The 21,370-nt window shown below is 44.3% G+C and overlaps 1 protein-coding gene across 1 annotated transcript in view; it reads left to right on the forward strand.

Annotated features, from left to right (window-relative positions):
- Nucleotides 1–3,745: 3,745 nt before the first annotated feature.
- Nucleotides 3,746–21,370, forward strand: part of SOX5 (SRY-box transcription factor 5) — a 918,538-nt gene continuing 900,913 nt past the window's right edge. Inside the window, exons 1-3 of the mRNA XM_044993181.1 lie at nt 3,746–4,254; nt 11,496–11,622; nt 12,909–12,973. The gene's annotated coding sequence lies outside the window, so the exon portion shown is untranslated. The remainder of the gene's footprint in view (nt 4,255–11,495; nt 11,623–12,908; nt 12,974–21,370) is intronic.

Genomic DNA, 21,370 nt, shown 5'->3' on the forward strand with positions numbered 1-21,370 from the left:
TGGAGCAGAGAACAGTTTGAAGGAAAGCAGAGGACAGTTTGTAGAAGTGCTGCGGTGGGCTAAGAAGTCCAAGACCCTAGGTAAGGGGCACCTGGCATGTGCAGAGGGAGGGTAGGAAGCCCCCACAAGCTGAAGGGCAGGAGAGGGAAGTAGCCCAGGGGAAGGAACTGTCAGTTCAAGTGGTTCACCACTATCCTCAGGGCCCCTGGGCTGGGACCTGGAGTAGAGGGTGGGCCCAGGTCCCTCCCTCTTCACTCCCCTCCTCTAGGACACTAGTGGGGCAGTTAATATTCCAATCCAGGGGCAAGAAATGGTGCCCTGAACCCCCCCCCAAAGAAGAGAGAGTGTGAGACCCATCATAATAGTGCCGGTAATTTGCCACAACAGGTTTAAAATTCAAAATGACCTTGACAAATCGGAGAATAGGTCTGCATTCAACAAGATAAAATTCAATAAAGACAAGTGGAAAGTACTTCACTTACGAAGAAAATATCAAATGCACAAGTACAAAATGAGGAATAACTGTCTAGGTGGTAGTACTGCTGAAAAGGATCTAGGGGTTACAGTGGACCACATACTGAAAATGAGTCATCATTGTGAGGCAAAATGTGCAAAAAATCAAATATGATTCTGGGGTGTATTAACAGGAAATTTGTTTGTAAGACACCAGAGGTAGTTGTCCTGTTCTACTCAACACTGGTGAGGCCCAGCTGGAGTCCTGTGTCCAGTTCTGGGCACCACAAATAGGAAGTTGTGAACAAATTAGAAAAGTCCAGAGGAGAACAACAAAAATGATAAAAGGTTTGTACAACCTGACCTATGAGGAAAGGTTGAGAAAACTGGGCATGTTTAGTCTTGAGAAAAGAAGACTGAGGGGTGACCTGGTACCAGTCTTCCAATATGTTAAAGGCTGTTATAAAGAGAATGGTGATTAATTGTTCTCCATGTCCACTGAGGGTAGGACAAGAAGTAATGGGCTTAATCTGCAGCAAGAGAGATTTAGGTTAGATATTAGGGAACACTATGAGGGTAATTACACTCTGGAATAAGCTTCCCAGGAGGTTGTGGAGTCCCCATCTCTGTAAGCTTTTAAAAACAAGTTGGAAAATACCTGTCAGGGATGGTCTAGGTCAGGGGTCGGCAACCTTTCAGAAGTGGTGTCCCAAGTCTTCATTTATTCACTCTAATTTAAGGTTTCATGTGCCAGTCATACATTTTAGTGTTTTTTGAAGGTCTCTTTCTATAAGTCTATAATATATAACTAAACTATTGTTGTATGTAAAGTAAATAAGATTTTTAAAATGTTTAAGAAGCTTCATTTAAAACTAAATTAAAATGCAGAGCCCCCCGGACTGGTGGCCAGGACCCGGGCAGTGTGAGTGCCACTGCAAATCAGCTTGCCTACCCCGGTCTAGGTTTACTTGGTCCTGCCTCAGTGCAGGGGGATAGACATGGTGACTTCACCAGGTCCCTTCCAGCCTGTAGTGAGGCGGTGGGATACCCCACAGCCCCGCTGAGGGACGAACCTCCCCTGACACCAACGTGGGCGGAGCCACTGGGTCCTGCGCCTGCCCCTCAGAGGTCACGGCACAGACCTGGAAGTATAAAAGCTCACCTGCAGAGCTCAGTTGAGACCCAGCCGCCGCAGAGACCAGACGTCTGCGGCCGAGCTCCCTCGGGGGAGACAGCAGAAGGCCGTGGCCGGCCTGAGGTCGCACCGGGCCGGCCAAGCCTACTCCTCGCTCGTTACCCAGAGGAGGACTGTCCGAGCCTGCCGCTTGCTCGCTACCCCGAGGAGGAGCCGAGCCTACCATCCGCTACTTACCCAGAGGAACCAATGGTGTTTGAGACCACCGGCGACGCTACGACGACTCAGGTACCCTACAAGGGGGAGTGTGGAAGTAGCCTGGGGGCAGCCGACCCCAGTCTGGCTGCAGCACTGCCTGAACCTATGTCAGTGTGTTGCGGCCTGGATCCCCACTGACAGCAGCGAGTCTTTGCTACTGCTAGGGCCCCGGGCTGGGACGCAGTGGAGTGGGAGGGCCTGCATCCCCCCCTGCCACCCACTCCTGGGTGGCAGACTCCCCCTTCTCCCTGGCCTGGAGAGGCTAGGACCTCTTGCTATGGAACTACTGACTCAGCTCCTGCTGAAAGGCCTGAGTCTCTGACTGCTTGTTTGCTGCCCCGCCCTAACCTAGGGCCGGGACTGCTTTGAGCTACTGACTCAGCCCCTGCCTAAAGGCCTGGGTCTCTGACTGTTTGTTTGCTGCCCCACCCTGATCTAGGGCCTGGGCGGCTATCGGAACTATTGGCACAGCCCCCTGTTTAAAGGTCTGAGCCCCTGACCGGGTGCTGGCCGTCCCACACTGCCGCAGAGCCCGGACTACCGGCGGACTAGAGCGAGGCAGTGGGATACTCCACAGCCCTGCTGAGGGACACACCGCGGCCAAGCCGCACCACACAGCCCTACATTTCTATGATTTGTACCCAAATACAAGCCCCAGTTCTGCAAAGGCTTTAGCACATGTGCAATTTAGGTCATGTAAGTAGTTACAATGTGTCCACAAGCATCCTCAAATATTCAGTTTTTTTCCTGTCTACAGCCCCAATTTTTAGCCCTTAGATCTTTAATAAGGGCTCAGCCCTGAGGCTCTGACCCACACATAACTCCCAGTGAAATCAATGGAAGTTTATTAGTGGTAACCTATACAGCACTGTTGAATTTACACTACTTCACAATCTCAGGCTGAGACATAGATTCTCTGGTCTGAAGAGTTTAGAGGATCAGACAATAGATATGAAAGGTACAAACGAACACTGGCTATACCCTGCCCTTCATCCATATGTGACTTTGTCAGGTGCATCAATAGGGAATTTGATGTAATGACACCAGTAGATTGTTTTCATGAAGGGAGAGATTGTGATCTAGCCCTACTAATGGGGATAAGAAGAAATAATTCCCCAGACCCTGACCAGCTGCATGGGACCTTCCAAGATCCGGGGTCTGGGTGCAGTAGGGAAAGCAGATACTATAGTCTTGGCACTTCCTTCCCACATGAAAGGGGTCTGCCCTGACAGCGTATTGACAACTGGAGCCAGCTGGCCAGGAGTGGGGGAGTAAGCTGCACCATTTTCATGTGCCTTTTGGAGCATGAGACATATTGTGACTCTGCGTCGGACATTTCTTTGCTGTGGCTTCTCCGGGGATAGTACAACTACCAGGGCTGAGCCTAAAGGCACAATCCAGCCCACAGCGATGAGGGTCATTAAATAAGACAACGACAATATCAACATAGCTGAATATGTTCCTAGGTACTATATGAAGAAAATAGTCTCTCTAATGGAGTTCAGTATTTTAAAATATGATTTTAATTATAGATTCTTTGAAGTCTTTTTCAGTCACTTGGGGAAATCTGTGCCTTTCCATTACTGGAGACTATTGTCAGATTGAATATTACTGAAAAGATCACTATTAAAAGTGAAATTAGCTTTTTAATTTGTATTAGTTGCAACACAATGGCTTCAGAGTATTTTAGTTTCTGAGACTTAACTTTCCTGCCTTTTCTATAATGTTGTAGGTCCACATAAGGAGAGGTATCATGTTACCAGCATAGGCATGACTAGGCGACTGAGCCAATGTAACAGGAGGATGGGAGTTACTACGCAAACACTTGTGTTAAGCCTCTGAGCATGCCCAGGGTGAAGGGAATGTCTGTGGAAGCCTGAGCAGAGCCATGCTGTGCCTTGTTCCTGCACCGAGTGTGTTAAAATGTTGTACCATCTCTCCAGACAAGCTGACTTTTGAGTGCTTACTGCTCTGGCAGTCCAGGTTAATCAGATGGACAGTGAAGAGATTCATAGATTATAAAGCCAGAAAGTACCACTCTGATCATCTAGTCTGACCTCCACCGGCCATAGGATTTCCCTGAATTAATTCCTCCTTGAACTGGAACATCGATTTTAGACAGACATCCAATCTTGATATAAAAATTGTCAAAGAAGGCAAAATCCACCGTTACTCTTGGTAAATTGTTCCAGTGGTGAACTTGTTAGTTACTAGATTTAATTGTTTTGAATTTTAAAATAGAAATTGCCTTCATATTGGTGAAGAGTCCCCCACTGTGGCTCCAGTAGCTGGTGAGACGTGTGTTTAAAGCCAAGGATCTGCTGATTCCCTACATACCTCTGCCTACTTATTAGAAAGGGGCCTAGCCAGAGAGGAGTGACCGTGCTCCACACAGACACAAGACTCAGGTATGCTTTACTTCCCTTTGTAGGTGAATGAGACATGAACATAATCTAGCCCTTAAGTATTTCAGGTATAGTCACATTGTTTTAAAAGGAACACTGTCTGGTTACAAGCTGCATAGTTAGGTTTTGCTTGTTTACTTGCTTGACTACTAACCACTTAAATTAATGAAACTGAAAGACATTTTAAAAATCCAAACATGGACTAAATTATGGTTCAGTGGACAGGGCACAGGTCTGGGAATGTGTAAAAAGGCGAGAATAATGCATACTCACTTCTATACAATGCAGAATCTGGCTATATGGGCCAGATTCTGCCATCCATAGTCCTGTTAAGTAGTCCCAGTGGAACCATTTCACACATAGGTAGCACTTACTCATTCAAGTAGTCCTGCTGCTGTTAATGGGACTCACTTGAGAAAGTGTTCTACAATCTAGCCTTCATGGAATGAGGTGCTAAAAGAAGGAAATGTAGTACCATGGTGAGTACTGGGAGTTGGATGATCTGGGTTCTATTCTTGGTCTGCTGGATTATGCACTGCATGCTACTTCGCCTCTCTATGCCTCAGTTTCCCTATCTGTAAAATAGGTATGATGAAACTGACTTCTTCTGTAAAGCACCTTGACACCTACAAATGAAAAGTGCTCCTTAGCAGCTAGATATTATTCTCAAGCTCTCTGAGTGCAAAATATTCTTCCCTCCTTACACAACTAGTCCCACTGAAGTCACAAGGACCTGCTTGCATGAGTACGTATAGCAGGATATGGTCCTCCTCACATTTGATATGGTTTGTTTCCTTGTTGCATTTCATACCAATTGACCAATCCAGTCTCACAGTCCAGTTTTACATGTGTTCAAGAGACTTTCCCTAACACGTTTTGAAATTTCCAAGCAACATTTTTATGGGCCAAATGCTGGCTTGTTAGTAGCAAATGCCCAAGCCAGAACACATGTAGGGGAAAATGCTCCAGGGGAAGATTGAAGACCCCTGGCTCTTGAACATAGGCAAGTTAGGCAGATCCAAAGCTATGACCATTCTATGCTGAAATTTTTTCCATGCAACAGAAGTATCACAAGTCACATAAGATAAAAGTACTATCCCATAGATAAATCCCTCAACTACTTAAGAAAAAGCCTCTGAAGAATACCTTTCAAGTCAAAACCATTGCTAGTTCTAATCTCACCCTGAGTTCTTAAAGAGAAGCTTTTATGATTACAGGCAGAGCTCAGAGAGGCTGCAGGTGAAATAAACCTTCCAATTAGTCCACCCAGCTATCTTCCCATTTCCTTTTGCTTATAGGCAGCTGCTCTATCACAGACCCACATCACTGTTCCTGGGAGAATCAGTGTGTGCTTTTTCTTCATGGCTACTAAAGGTAAACCAATAAGTTAGAGAGCAAGGGTTGTATGGAAGTGAATGCAATGCATATCTCTAGAGCAGTGGTTCCCAAAGTTGTTTTGTCGCTTGTGCAGGGAAAGCCCCTGGCGGGCCAGGCCGGTTTGTTTACCTGCCACGTCTGGAGGTTCGGCCGATCGTGGCTCTCAGTTTACATTTATGCATGAGGTCACCTTCTGCTTATGTGATGGCTACTATCTTGGTTATGTAATTTTCCTCTTAAGAGGGAGAACTTGGGGGTCTCTTTACTGTTGGGTTTAATGAAACTAGGGTTTGTTAGTTTGCTTTTTTTAAAGTTAAATATTAGGCCTAAACCATTGTACATGGGAGTGTCTTTCTAAAATAGTTCTCCTCTTCTGTACATTTTTAAATGTGAAGGTTTGAGAGTAAAATGAGTTAGTCATTAGCCTATTACCTCTAAGGAGTGGGCCTGAAATATGTCTTGGGTCATAGCTGAAATGTGTTTTGTTTGTGTCTTGGCAATGAAGCCCTCCTCCCCCATGACTCAACTCCAGAGAAATCCAAGATTGGGTTTAGCAGGGTTGTGAAAGGCTTGGGATACATGTACATTTACTAAGCTATTTGGAGGAGCTTGGTTTTAAACCAGTCCTATTGGTTTTTCATGTTTGTGACCTCTCGAGAAACAACCTTTCGCTCCCAGAATTTTAAAAAGGGAAAAAATGAAGAAAGATGCAAAGAAAGTCGAGCTAGGTCTGAATACGCACATATTTGGAGATCTTCAGTGATGTTAGGAATAAATTACCAGCTACAGATACACTTGATTGATTCTACCTGAATCTGTTTTACTCTATTTTTGCACAGTTCCATTTATTCTCTCCTTTAACATTTGTTAGAGGGAAAGTGTGTGTGGGGGGAGGGAGGGAGAATACTCAATATATGAAAAAGAAATCAAAGTTTTCAATATGGAAATAATAGTTGATATTTAATTGGGATCATATCTTAAATCTCTTCTTCCCCCCCACCAATGTTTTGTCTCTGTTCTTATAATTGTGTTTTTAGTGCAGAATTATCACCCACCAGTTTTCAATTACATAGATGCTCATATTGATTTTCCCCCTTCAATTTTAACTCTCAGCTGAAAACTTACTCACTTAAGCCAATAAAAATGGATTCTGTGGTTCGTTGTAAGACCATTTAAAAATAATGTAGGTATAAAAAGCAGAATTATAAACTTATTATATGAATCTAGTGTGGAAATGGACTTCAAATCATTTGAACCCAGACCAATGGTCTTCATAAATATTTCTTTGTGGTAGCTCCCACACTGAAGTAAGTTGTACGTATACACAAGGGGATATCATCCCCCTTGTCCTGAAGACTCTAAGGACCTTGAACCTACAAACTCTTATGCAGGTGTTTTAATTTTAAATGCATAAGTAGTCCCATGACTTCCATGGAACTATGCATGGGTATACATTTATGCACATGCATAAGTACTGGCCTAAAATGTAAACATACACATAATATAAATTGTCATATGATCTTGATGTCAATATGCATTTAAGGCTCAATCCTGAGATATGTTGAGCACCTGTAATTCCCACTGACATCAGTGGGAGTTGTGGGTGCTCAGGAACATTCATTAATTAGTTCCCAATGGCAAAACTCCCATTGAATTTGGACGAAGCCCAAAAAGAACAATCACACACTATAAAGTACTTTTCAAATTATGCATACACAATATGAAATGTAAATGTCCAGAGATCAGTGCTTCCCTTAAATTAGACAAAAACCCTTTCATTATTTTTTAAATCAAGTAATCTTAGATATTGGGGATGAGGGGAAATGGACTACAAGAACATTTCCCTGCATACAGAAAATTATTCATTTGTGATTTGTCCATAGAAATATATACAAAGCATTTAAAAATATTTCCAAAGATTCTTAGAACAGGCCTCAAATGAGGATGGAAATTAACTGTTTTAAGCACTTTTAAAGATTTAGAGCCCAGTCCAATGATGGTGAGTGCCCTGACCCCCAGTTCAAATCATGTAAACTAGATCATCCTATATGAACTTATTATAAAGCATATACGTTTATAGTCTTTGCCACTGAAGATGATGTAGCAGGTGCATATATGCTGTATTGATCACTGTTTGAATTCAATGTATTATCTTTATATTTTCCTGTGTCTATTCAGTGGTCTTGCTTATGTTTTCTTGTGTATCTAATTTAAATCCATGACTGATGATCCTCTGTTACCTGTAAATATTTGAGCCAAGACTTTTGTTTAAGGGGTATCTGAAATCAGTGGGCATTTGTGGGCTCTCTGCTTTAGAAAATTAAGCAATTTATATAGGTGACTAAATATGGATTTCAGAGCTTAACGGTAGGCATCTATTTTTGAAAATCTTGGCTTAAACTGATAGTGTTTGTTGGACTTGACAATGCACTTTGGGTACAAACCTAGGCCTTAGGTACCCTGTCACCCAGTGGAATCCTCAGGCCTAAGTTAGGTGTTCAGGCTCCTTGTGCAATGCATGGGGAGAATTAGGTGCCTAAAGAAGTCAGCAGGTTGAGCTAAGCTAGCCAGGAGTGAAATACAGAGCAGAGTATTGAGCCTGAGCCCCCACCCTTAAAGGAATTTAGGAACTTAACTCCCATTGATCTGGGTCCCTAGGTGCCTGACTGATGGGCCAGAGATAAGCACTTCCCTTTGGTTGGGATTCTCAACTATGAACTCTCTTCTGAGGCAGGCATCTAAACCACTGACCTGGCTTAGGTTGCCCATGCCCTAGTAGCCAAATTCCCAGACCTTTCTTGTGGAAAAACAAGCGAGAGTACCATACTCTATTACAACCAATGCTCTGGTGGTTAGGGCACTCAGCTGGGATGTGGGAGACCTCGGTTCAAGTCCCCAGACCAGGCTCTCGATAATCCCAAGTGCTCTGACCACAAGGATGGGGGACAGTCACTCACTCTTGACTTTACTCACCCCTGGTTGTCCTTTGGCAGCCATCAGGTCTTAGCCAAAGGCTCTGAGCTGCTCATTAGCTGTGGGGGCAGTGTCAGCACTTAGGCAGCTTTGTGCATGCCCATTGGCAAAAGTTTAGGTGCCAGCAGGTTTAGGAAGCAGCTGAGTGGTGGTTTTGAGAATGTCAAAGACGCCTAACTGGTGGATTCTGGTGCCTGAAGAGACATCTAAGTGCCTGAATACTTGTGAATCTGGCCCTAACTTTCCCCCTCTCCCCTCACTGTGCTTGGATGTTTAATAATTTAAGACCCCCAATCCCACCAAGACTTGAGTACATGATTAACTCTAGTCACTGTAGGAAATTCCACTGAAGTCAACGGGACTACTCAAAGCATGTAAAGTTAAGCATGTATGCATGTCTTGGCAAGATTGAGGCCTAAGGCAGTAATTAAGAAGGGGGACAAAGATTGTGATGTGAAACATGCAGTGGTGATATCTTATGTTCAGAGAGATGACTGAAACCTGATATCCTACATAAATCAATTGATAGCAATATATTTAGGTTAAAATTCTCATCTGTTATTCTGGTGCAGTCCCTTTGATTGCAGTAAAGTTGTCCATTGTAAATGAGAGAGGACCTGTCGAACAATGTTTTAGCCTCTAATAATCACCAAATTTATCAACTTATGGTAGCTTTTGGACCAGCAGATGTTGGTTGTGACATTTTAGCTGAGCATATGACATCACCAATTCAAGTAGAGGAGGCGTTAAGAAGGAATTATATAAATATATCAAACAAATGAAATTCTAGTAATTGTACAGGTGCAATACTACAAAGGAGGGTAAAATCACCAATCATAATGCAGAAAAGCAGAAGTGTTCAGTAAATGTTTGTTCTATATTTAGAAAAAAGCAGATATATTCTTCTTACATTGATAAGAAAATACTTCCTATTCAGTTAGTAACTAGGGAGGATGTTAAAGAGCAACTATTAAAGTTGAACATTTCAGTTTTCTGAACTGGATAACTTGTATCCAAAAGCATGAAAAGAATTGGCAGGGAGCTCTTTGAACCATTCATGCTGACTTCTAACACATTTTGGAACAATATGAAAATTCTAGCAGACTAGAAAATAAATAACATTGTGCCAATATTTCAAACTAGGTAAATGGGATGCCCTGGGTAACTATCAGATGGTTAGCCTGATATTGATTCCAAGCAAAATCTTGGAAACACTGATATAGGAAACAGTCAGTAAAGAATTAAAAGATGGTAACATAATTTTGGGGTAGGGATTGTCTCTCTGTTCTGTTTGCACAGCATCGAGCAGGTCTATGACTGGGGCATTACTGCATTATCCTAGGCATTACAGCAATACATGAAATCACAAGTTTGATAACAGTAACTGTGTTGACATAATAGACTTCTGTAAGGCATTAGATGTAGTCCGGATGACATTCTGACTTCTTAAAAAAAAGCTCTATTCAAAATCAATATAGACCATGTTAAATAGATTAGAAACTGCTTAACTGATCCTAAACATTAATTGTCAATGAGGAATCTCCATCCAGTGGTCTTGTTTTTAGAGGGATCCTAATTGGAATCTGTTCTCAGCTTGGTGTTATTCAATATCTTTGTCAATGATCTCATAAAGTTAGCAGATAACACAGAATTTGGTGGAGTGATAAATAATGTTGGGGACAAGTCATTCATACAGACAGACCTGGATTGCTGGGCTCATTTGAACAACAGGTGTTTTAACACAGCCAAATTCAATGTCATATCTAGTAACAAAGAGGTAGGTCACATTTATGACATAGGGACTGTGTCCGGTAAAGTAATGACTCTGAAGAGGACTTGGGGTAATGCTAGGTAACAACTGAACATGAACGCCCAGCTGCTGTGGGAGCTAAGGGGGCAGGGGGCTAACGTAACTCTTAGATTTTTTGACGACAAGGTTAAAAGGTGATGATCACAGTTTAGAAGGACATAGATGGAGAAGAGATTTATGACAGTAGACAGCTTTTCAATCTAGCAGTAAAAGGCAAAATGAGATCCAAGGGTTGGAAGCTGAAGATAGAAAAATTCCGATTAGAAATAAGGCTCAAATTTTTACCCGTGAGGGTAATTAACCAAAGGAACAACTTGAGCTAGCCATGTCATGGATTCTCAATGTGATGCCGGCAGGCCTGATGCCAGCTCTTGCCTAGGCTGCAGGCATTAGCTAAAAACTGACAACCCTGTAGCTGGAGACCAGACCAAGTCACCTATATGCTATTTTTGCTCAAAATAGGTTTTAGTCTTATAAGAATGTGTTTAGACTCTCTGAAATGCTTATACATTGCTGCATGTATTAATCTCACTTATAATATCTGCATCCTATGTTGTAAAGTAATATTAAATGTTTGCTCTGAAACTGTGAACCCCCACAGTCAGGAGAGAATCATTACCAAGTGTGAAATACCTCCTGTGGCAAACTAGTATCTCCTCCTGCCCAACAAAAGAAGGCCCATCGACACCCAAAAAACCATTGTGGAAAATCAGAGGACAAAAGAGTTTGTTTATTCTCTCACGTGCACGCACACACACAAAGAAGAGATGCACATATGAACTCATTCCATCATCTTGAACACTGGGGGCAAGGGATTAAAAAATCCCTGACAAGAAGAAACTGCATTTTTTTTTTTTTTGGCAGTTTGAACTCTGAAGGACCAGAGACTCTAAACTGAAGCTAGAGATCCCCAGGGGTTGCCTCCTGGGTCTATCCAGAAAGACACTTTGAACAGATAGATCACTACAACAGTCACTCTTAGGATGTAGATGGTAACTCATTGGTGTGTATACATTTGCCTGCTTTTAACCTATAAATAACTCTCTTCTTGTTCCTTTTTCCTAGTTAATAACCTTTTACATAGTTTATTACAGGACTGGCTACAGGAATTGTCTTTGGTGTAGGTGGATCTAGCGTACCAATTGATCTGGGTTAAGTGACTGGTCTCTTGGGACTGGAAGCAACCTGACTGTGATGTGATATTTGTGTGTGTAAGTGACATTTATTATTAAGTTTGGTTTGTCTGGGTGGCAAGATAGACTGGAGAGTCTAAGGGGACTGTCTGTGACACCCTGGTAAGACTGGTATAGTAATCCAGGAGTTCACATTTGTTACTGGTTTGATAAAATCTAATTATAGAACCCACTACCACTTTGGGGTGTCTGCCCTGTTTTTAAAAGCAGCAAAGAGTCCTGTGGCACCGTATAGACTAACAGACATATTGGAGCATGAGCTTTCATGGGTGAATACCTACTTCATCGGATGCACTTCAAAATCTGCATCGGATGCAGATTTTTGACAGTCTGCCCTGAGGTTGGCAGTCATGGTCATGAGCCACTCCAGACAGCGTGACGCTCATCTTGCAGTCTAGTCCTAGTCGCTATCTTCTAAAAGATATGCAGAACTTTTCTGGGTTTGATGTAGAAATCACTGGATGGGGTTCTTTGGACTGTGTTATGCAGGAGGTTGACTAGATAATCATAATGCTTCCTTCTGGGCTTAGATTAATAGATTTTTATGAACTGGTTTATACCTCCAGTAGCTACACCGCAGGTAGAATTACTGTCTGTCAGACTTTAAGGATTACTACAATGTTGTGCGAGATAAATCAAACAACACTGCTGTAGGGTAACCCCAGGCTAAAATTCTACTAAGTCACATCTGTGTACTCTCAGGGGAAAATGCACATGGGCATGCTCCTATGAGGGCAGTCTTCACAAATTTGGTTTTAACATAATTGGCACTGCACAGGTACCTTGGCTATTAGCCCAATCAAAAGAAAAGCTGAGACTTTTGCAAATGGTGAACAATATAATGTACAGTGCTATTGACAGTTCCAGCCAAATGCCTCTAACAAAGAAACAAATAATTGGATCAATACGGGGGTTGTTTTTAAAAGCTTCAGAAGTCTGCCTAGAGAATATAAATTGAAAATCAACTCTGAGGTGAAGCTAGTACAACAATCAAATAAAGTAAAGGTTCATTTTAAAGAAGGACCTGGAAATACGGATTTACAATTTTGTAGAATGGGATTCTTTTTAAAGAGAGTTTCTCTCAAAAGACTAAATTAGTTTAAAGAAACCAGGCAAACAACCCATACGTTTTGATCCTTCATAACTCAAAGTTTCAATTGTTCCTATACCAGGAAGAGATTTTTAGCAAGAATCACAAAGCCAAAGTCTCTTTTTAGATTTAGATGCCAAAGATTTTTGGCGGGTTAAACTTGATTAAGGAAAACAGTTATATGGCTATCTTCTGAACTCCTTTTTACATATAGATGGCTGTACTTGCAGTTGGGACTTTTCTGGAGCAAGAGATGTGCTCGAAGGACTCAGATTAAAGGTATTGCTGACAATATCTTAGCAGCTGAATGCAGGCAATTCATTGAAAATGTCAGTGTAGTTCATGATGATCTCGTAGTGTAACCCACTGGTGAGCATGTGTTCCAGGTCTCTCTCTCTCTCTCTGCCAATCTGCACTGAATGCAAGCTGCTGCAGCCCTCCGCTTACAGAGTCTTGTCTCTTTAGCTCAAGCTGTAGCAGCTCATGTTTTTATTGCTGGTGATCTATGTTTCAATCCTCAGCCAAGACAGTGACAGCATTGCTCAATAGATATGTATATCTGTGGATATAAATACTCAATAGATACACAGACACAAACACACACAGAGCAAACTGAGTAAAATAATACACTGCATGTGAGATTTGCAACAGCATCTATGTGATTTAGGAATACATGTCCCATTGAAAGTCAATGGGAATGACGCTTTTGAATCACTTACTTGCTTTTGAAAATCTCACCCGGTATTGGTCAGCAGTTGCAAATATAACCAGATTTTGGGAAGGTTTAAACAGAGTTGGACGTCCCAAGCTCAAAATTGTGTTTAAGATATAGTTAAGCATAATAAGAACATCTGTCCAAGATCCTTGCTGTGGCCCTGGTTCAACAAATTATTTAAACATGTGCTTAAGTCCATCTTTGTTCAGCAAAACAAAGCACTTAAACACATGCTTAACTACTGGCTTTAAGGATTTGCTCAGTTAGGGCTTATCTTTTCAAAGTCACCAATCCCTTTCACAGACTGACAAAACTTCTAGGTGATAGTTGGAATCCAAACTGCAAGGTGATAAAATAACATCAAGTAAGGGAGCCTGTGACCATTCAGTATGAAGCTAATGAATGCATATTGGGAATAACGCTATAAGACTACCAGTGTATAGCACTTGGCTTCATGGTATTTACTACAAGAGAACAAAACTCTGCTGCAATAGTGACACAGCATAATCATTGTTCTCCATGTACCAGTTTGAACTTCTGAGATGGTATCACAAACATGCAGACAAGCTTAGGCCACAGAAATTTGTATCTTAAATTGCTTCCAATATGACTTCGGAGATACTCAGAAGACATCTTCAGCGTATATACAAGAAATTATGTCAGAATCTGGAGTACATCAACCAAAGAGGTGTTCTTTATGTCACAGATAAGCAGTTTCTGCCAATGAAAAACCCTCAAAACAGGTGACCAACCAAGAAAGAAGAGCTAATGTTTGTGAATACTAGAAATATAGTGAAGCAATAATATTCCCAAAGGCTATTCTCAATTAGGCTAGAAGCATCACACTACTTGAAGACATGAATCCTGGTATGTTTAAGAGCATACACGCTGACTATGTTGGTGATGATGATGTGTGTTTGTACAAGGCTTGCTGTGTAGAGCGTACACAAGCAATGAAGTAGGGGGCTTCACAATCGCATGCCAATGCAGTGTCTGCAATGAATTCCTCGTTAGCCAACAAAGGAGATCGTGATGCATGGAATATCTGACTACAAACCTTGAAGGAAAGTAGGCATTTATTTGTTTACAGTGGGCCGTCAAGAAACCTTGAGATGGTTGATTACTATTTGGGTTACTGGGAAGCAGATCCCTTACACACAACAGCCGCCTCTCTCACTGAATGCTTTGCCTGGCGTGGAATTCCAGAGACTGTAATTACGGATAATGTAACTCAATTTGTCTGTCAGGAATTTACAGTTTGTAATATCAGCAGAACCTGAACATGTCACATCCCTGCCACGCTACAGCCAAAGCAGAAGCAGCTGTCAAGATTGCCAAGAAATTACTTTTAAAAAAGAAAAACAAAAGACATACCAGAGACCATGGGAAGCATTACTGGATTAGAGGAATAAATCAGCTGGTAGTACGATCAGTAAACCTGCACAGCATCTCATACCACTCTGCATGTAGATGCCTCTGCATGTGGCAAGCACACTTTGGAATTCAGTAGCAGTGGAAAAGGTGATGTAATAATATAATGGGTTCTGTTCCTTATCTCACTGACTGGCCATGAAACCTTGAGCAAACCACTTTTAGCTGCTTGAGCCACTCTTTCCCCATCTGTAAAATGGAGTTAATACTCTATGTAAAGCACTTTCAGATCCTGAAGTGAAAGATTCCATATTATTATTTTAACAGAGCACATATGGTAAGGGAGACTAGTAAGTAGAGCTGATTGGAAAAATTCTAACAAAACACTGTCCATTTAAGCTGGTCTCTTGCACCACCAGAAGTTGGTCCTTGTAAAAGATATTACCTCACCCACCTTCTCTCTTTTTAATATCCTTGGACTGACATGGTTAACTTACACAGCGTATATTTATTTAATAATATACATTTAACAGCATAGAGTAATATGCTAGCATATACATTTTTAACAGGGGAAAAAGAAGTAGAGAATACATGTGCAACAAGGTTGTAGAAATGTTATCAGTTAAATTTCCTGAATGTGTGTGCTGATTTTTTTTTTTTCAACCTTGATGTCATGTTAATGTTAGTATTTGCATTTATTTATCCTTTTGCCCTAAAGAAACAGGAGGAAAGACTCTGCTAAAGCACTTTAGAGCTGCCGCAGTACAGTTGAATCACTGTCACTGCACAGCCTCATCGTGAAGCAGCCTTAACTGATGCAGCAAAACTGAAGTGTTCAGGGCATCCTTAGAGTTCTGCACTGTTAAGTCTTTCTCCAATTCTAGAAATGCCTTGTAAAAGTGAATGGGTGGGGGGGAGAGGTAATACAAGGTTATGCATCTCCGCCTCAGGGATGTATTTAAGCTACACCTTATGAAATAGAATTGTATTCCCCTGTGTCTCCAGTCAGACATCACAAAGTTTAATTTGCATACACCTGCATCCCTGCCAGTGCAGAATGGAGCTGTGATGAGGTAGTCTTCCCCCTTAAGTGTAGTAGTGCCTAGTGGTCAGCCTACTCCCACCATGTAGTGCGGCCTACAAGATTTTGAAAGGCCTGATATATATATACACACACACACACGTGCTTAGGAGATACTGATTTTTTTTTTAAATGGTCTGGGGAATGAATGATGCTTGGAGGAAATTCCATCTCTGTGTCTTTAATGGCCTCGGGCCAGGAACCTTGTAGAATGAATGCGGTAAGGCTCCCCACTAACCCAGCCAATTGGGGATGAGCTGGGAGAAAGGGACCAGCCTTCATACTGCCTCCTTCCTCAAAGCAGGCCAGATACAAGCAGGTGAAAGTTGCCTGCAGATCAATTGGCAGGAGGGAGAAGAGGCCAGCTGAGGAAGAAGCTGGCTAAGGCCCTAAGCTGGCTAAACTACAATCCAGCTTCAAGGAGGAGAGCTGGGGACTTCTGTTATGAGAAAGTGACCATGTGAATTAGAACTCCGGCTCCAGAAATCAGCCGGGGGGGGTCTCGTTAATAAGGGCAGGTGCTGATGAGGACTCTCACAGGAACACAGAGTGAGGTGGCCTGGGGCAACTAATGAAGTAAGTTACACTTTGTGGAAAACCTTAATCAATCAGCCTCCACGAAGGTAGTACATAGGTTGAACCAACCTGAGTCTGGATAATTAACGGAAAGAACGTGAGGGGGTGCTGAGTGCAATGCAGAGCCATAAGGGGGTGTATGGGAGAGCAGCACTCCATGACAATTGCTCACTGGCTTGTACCTCTATGGAAAACCTACAGGGAAAGAAACCAGTTGTCTAAGCTTTGAGCTGAATACAGCAACTAACCTCAGCGAGTACAAGCCAATATACAGCCATGCACCACTTCAGTTTTCTTAAGAGTAGTAGTTATCAAAGCAAAAAGGAGGAAGAACTAGATGAGCCATGAAGAGGATACAGGCTGAGTGTCAGTAAAAGAATTGAAAAATATCTGTTTCTGAGACTCTTTAATACTGGCCCTGTTGGGCTAATGTTACAGGAGAAATGTGAGAGCCATTAGGTGGCTGAGAGATTTGAGCTAACATCTTAGATTAAGATACCAGTTAACATGATATGTTAAGAAAAAAGGATATATGTGCAACTCCGTCAGGACAGACATCAGTCTAGATAAAATAGGAACCAGTGGAATCTTTGTCCCTAGCTTAAACTGAACATTTAATGAAACTCTGGAAAAAAAATCAGTAAGCTACGTCTTTAAAACAGGGCCGCCCAGAGGATTCAGGGGGCCTGGGGTCTTTGGCAGCAGGCGGGCCCCTGCTTTGATGGTAATTCAGCGGCAGGGGGTCCTTCCGCTCCAGGACCCACCACCAAAGTGCCCCGAAGACCCATGGTGCCCCCCCCACCGCCGAAAACCCGGAGCGGAAAAAGCTCCGGGGGCCCCGACCTCATGAGAGTTTTCCAGGGCCCCCAGAGTGAGTGAAGGACCCCGCTCCAGAGGCCCCGAAAAACTCTCATGGGGGCCCCTGCAGAGCCCAGGGCCTGGGGCAAATCGCCCCACTTGCCCCCTCCCCGGGTGGCCCTGCTTTAAATTATTTTTATATTTGTGCCACAACCTACTTTCTGGTGCTAGAAACTTTACTTTACTAAAGCACAACTTTACTTCTTAAAAATATTTTCATATTTATCATGCAGAGAAAGTTCTGGTGAAGTTCCCTACCCAATATTGCTGACTCAAATGGTTCTAACAGTTTGGATGTGCTTCAGATAAACATCCAAACTACTGGGTGTTTATCAAAACTGGGCCTCCAACAGTCTGTAGGCTTGCCCATCACCAGTGGAAACAGGTGCAAATGTATGTACTTTAGCCACATCAGATATAGAGATGGAAATAACCCCAAGGAAGTAATGGTGGCAGGTGATAACAGGACCATCTATCCATCTCCCAACCAATGAGAAGACAGAAAGATGGCATGTGACAGATCTCTGGGAGGTCAACTGCTGAGTGCTTGAAGCTAGCGATGGATTAGGAAGGCTTCCAAAAATTCTGCTATGATATCAACAATATTCAAACATGAATAAATGGATTTTAATGATTTATCACTAGTGAAAAGAAAAATTTCCCAGGGGCAAGGGGGATCACCAGGGGCTCTGATGTCTTGGGGTCAGTTCCCTGAATTACCATGGGCTTTCAGTGTGACCTTGGACAAATCTTTTTCTCTCTCTGTGCTTCAGTTCCCCACCTGTAAAATGAGGATGATGATAATTCCTTATGCCAGTTGGGGTGTTAAGATACTTAGGGTATGTCTACACTACAAGAGTAGTTTGATTTAACTTAGGTCGAATTTGTGGATTCGACCTTATGAAGTCGAATTTGTGTATCCACACTAAGGACACTAATTCGACTTTGTGAGTCCACACTAACAGGGCAAGCGTCGACATTGGAAGCGGTGCATTCTGGGCAGCTATCCCACAGTTCCCGCAGTCCCCGCTGCCCATTGGAATGCTGGGTAGAGCCCCCAATGCCTGCTGGGGGAAAAATGTGTCGAGGGTGGTTTTGGGTAACTGTCGTCATTCAACCGTCACTCCCGCCCTCCCTCCTTGAAAGCGCCGGTGGGAAATCTGTTTGCGCAGTTTTCTGGTCAGTGACAGCGCGGACGCCACAGCACTGCGAGCATGGAGCCCGCTGCGATCATCGCTGCACTTATGGCCGTTGTCAACTCCTCGCACCTTATCGTCCACCTCTTCCACAGTCAGCTGCTGAGAAATCGGGCGAGGAGGCTCCGGCAGCGCGGTGAGGACATGAAGTGTGAGAGTGGCACAGACCTCTCACAAAGCATGGGATCCCGCGCTGCGGAGATCATGGTGGCAATGGGTCACGTTCATGCTATGGGACGGCGATTCTGGGCCCGGGAAACAAGCACGGACTGGTGGGACCGCATAGTGCTGCAGGTCTGGGATGAATCACAGTGGCTGTGAAACTTCAGGATGCGTAAGGGCACTTTCCTTGAACTCTGTGACTTGCTGGCCCCTGCCCTGAAGCGCCAGGACACCCGGATGCGAGCAGCCCTGAGTGTGCAGAAGCGAGTGGCCATAGCCCTCTGGAAACTTGCAACGCCAGACAGCTACCGGTCAGTAGCAAACCACTTTGGCGTGGGCAAATCTACCGTGGGGGTTGCTGTGATGCAAGTAGCCCACGCAATCGTTGACCTACTGCTGTCAAAGGTAGTGACCCTGGGAAACGTCCAGGTCGTCATAGATGGCTTCGCCGCGATGGGATTCCCAAACTGCGGTGGGGCTATAGATGGCACTCACATCCCTATCCTGGGACCAGCCCACCAGGCCAGCCAGTACATTAACAGAAAGGGCTACGTTTCAATGGTGCTGCAAGCACTGGTGGACCATAGGGGACGTTTTACCAACATCTATGTCGGGTGGCCGGACAAGGTTCATGACGCGCGTGTTTTCAAGAACTCTGGTCTGTTTAGACGCCTGCACTTTCCGGACCACAAAATAACTGTTGGGGATGTGGAGATGCCTACAGTGATCCTCGGGGACCCAGCCTACCCTATACAGGCGCCCTGGACAGTGACAAGGAGCTCTTCAACTACCGGCTGAGCAAGTGCAAAATGGTGGTGGAGTGTGCTTTCGGATGTCTCAAGGGGAGATGGAGGAGCTTACTGACTCGCTCGGATCTCAGTGAAACCAATATCCCCATTGTTATTGCAGCTTGCTGTGTGCTCCACAATCTCTGTGAGAGCAAGGGGGAGACCTTTATGGTGGGATGGGAGGTTGAGGCAAATCGCCTGGCTGCTGATTACGCTCAGCCAGACAGCCGTGCGATTAGAAGAGCCCAGCGGGAAGCGCTGTGCATCCGGCAGGCTTTGAAAGCTAGGTTCCTTAGCGAGCAGGGTAACCTATGACTGTCCAGTCTCTTTACAGAGAAGCTGAACCTGCCCCTGTTTCAGTTACTATTGACTTTTTTCAGCGGTTACATACCCCGTTCACCAGGTTTCCCCCCTTCCAACAGACGTTTAAAAATAAAGTTATTGGAACATTTTTAATAAAGTTTTCTTTACTAACGAATTCGCGTTAAAGGGTTCAAACAGGGACGCAGACTGTGGTGGGTACGGTGTGCAGTGATGTACAGACCGCTTCTACACTCGAGGACTGACAGGCTCCTGCTCCTACAGCGGTCTCTGGGGGGAGGACGGTTACAGGAGGGTGTGCAGGAAGGAGTGGGTTTGCAGGAAGGGGTGAGGGGTGTGTGGGAAGGGTGAGTAGGTGTAGGGGGATGATGGCTCTGGCTGGGGCTCAGGGCATCGGAGAGGTTCATGGCTAGGGTGGAAGGGCATGGTAAGGGCACCCTGCCTTGCCATTTGTGGATGCCAGGCGTTCGGACCCTGGGGCAGCATACACCTCCCAGACTGACCTGGGGCAGCAGACACCTCCCAGAGTGACCCGGGTGCCTAGTGACTGCACTCTGTGTGTGACCTGCTGTTGATCCTGCCCCCATGTCTGTACCCTGGTAATGGTGGCTGTCCTATGCAATTAACAAACCCCTATCTCCCCTTCACACAAAGTCTTCTGCAAAGAAACATGACGGAAACAGTAATGAACAGCAAACTATTTTTAATACTCAACTACACAGTTGGGGGATGAAACTGGGATTTTGGATTGGGTGAGCCAGGAAGGGAAGCAATTCTCATACTTTAGGGAATGAGAGCTGTTTGGTACATGAGCGCTCTGCTGGGGTGGAGTGACAGTTTTCACGGCCCCTAGCGCCTCTCCTTCTTGTGATTTTGGGTGAGGGGGGGATAAGACTTTGTGGCGGGGGAGGGCGGTTGCAGATACAGTTCAGGGGGGCTCTCTGCTCCTGCCTGCGGTCCTGCAGAACATCCACAAGGCGCCGGAGCGTGTCCGTTTGCTCCCTCATTAGTCCAAGCAGCGTTTGAGTCGCCTGCTGGTCTTCCTGCCGCCACCTGTCCTCCCGTTCACTGTGTGAGTGCTGCTGCTGAGAGAGGGTCTCCCTCCACTGGCTCTGCTGGGCCCCCTCGGCTCTGGAGCAGGCCATCAGTTCAGCGAACATCTCGTCCCGAATCTTTTTCTTTCGCCGCCTAATCTGCGCCAGCCTCTGTGAGGGGGATGCCGGGGCAGTTCGGGAAACAGCCGCAGCTGTGTGATGGGAAAAAGGAAGTGATTTCCTTGCAAAGATACATGTTTGCGAACACTGAACACAGTCTACTCAGTTTCTGTGAACAAGACCATACAGGGCACCTATCTCATGTGCTCTCAGGACAAGTTCGAATTTTCGGCATTTGCTTTCATTGCCTGGGGTCTTGCACTGGAGATCGGACAAGCGGGGCAGGACAGCAGAATCCGTGTAGCAGCCAGGCCTGGTAAGCCGTAGACTTTAGGCTGCTTAACAGTTAATGGATAGCAGTGGCCTCCTGCTGCAGGCAATCTGGACAGCATAAAGTCTGACGCTGTTCCAGCCCCTCGCGGCTGTCCCCGGGAAAGATCCCTGTATGCTTTTC

Source organism: Mauremys mutica, chromosome 1, assembly GCF_020497125.1.
Source record: "Mauremys mutica isolate MM-2020 ecotype Southern chromosome 1, ASM2049712v1, whole genome shotgun sequence".
NCBI classification, from domain to species: Eukaryota; Metazoa; Chordata; order Testudines; family Geoemydidae; genus Mauremys; species Mauremys mutica.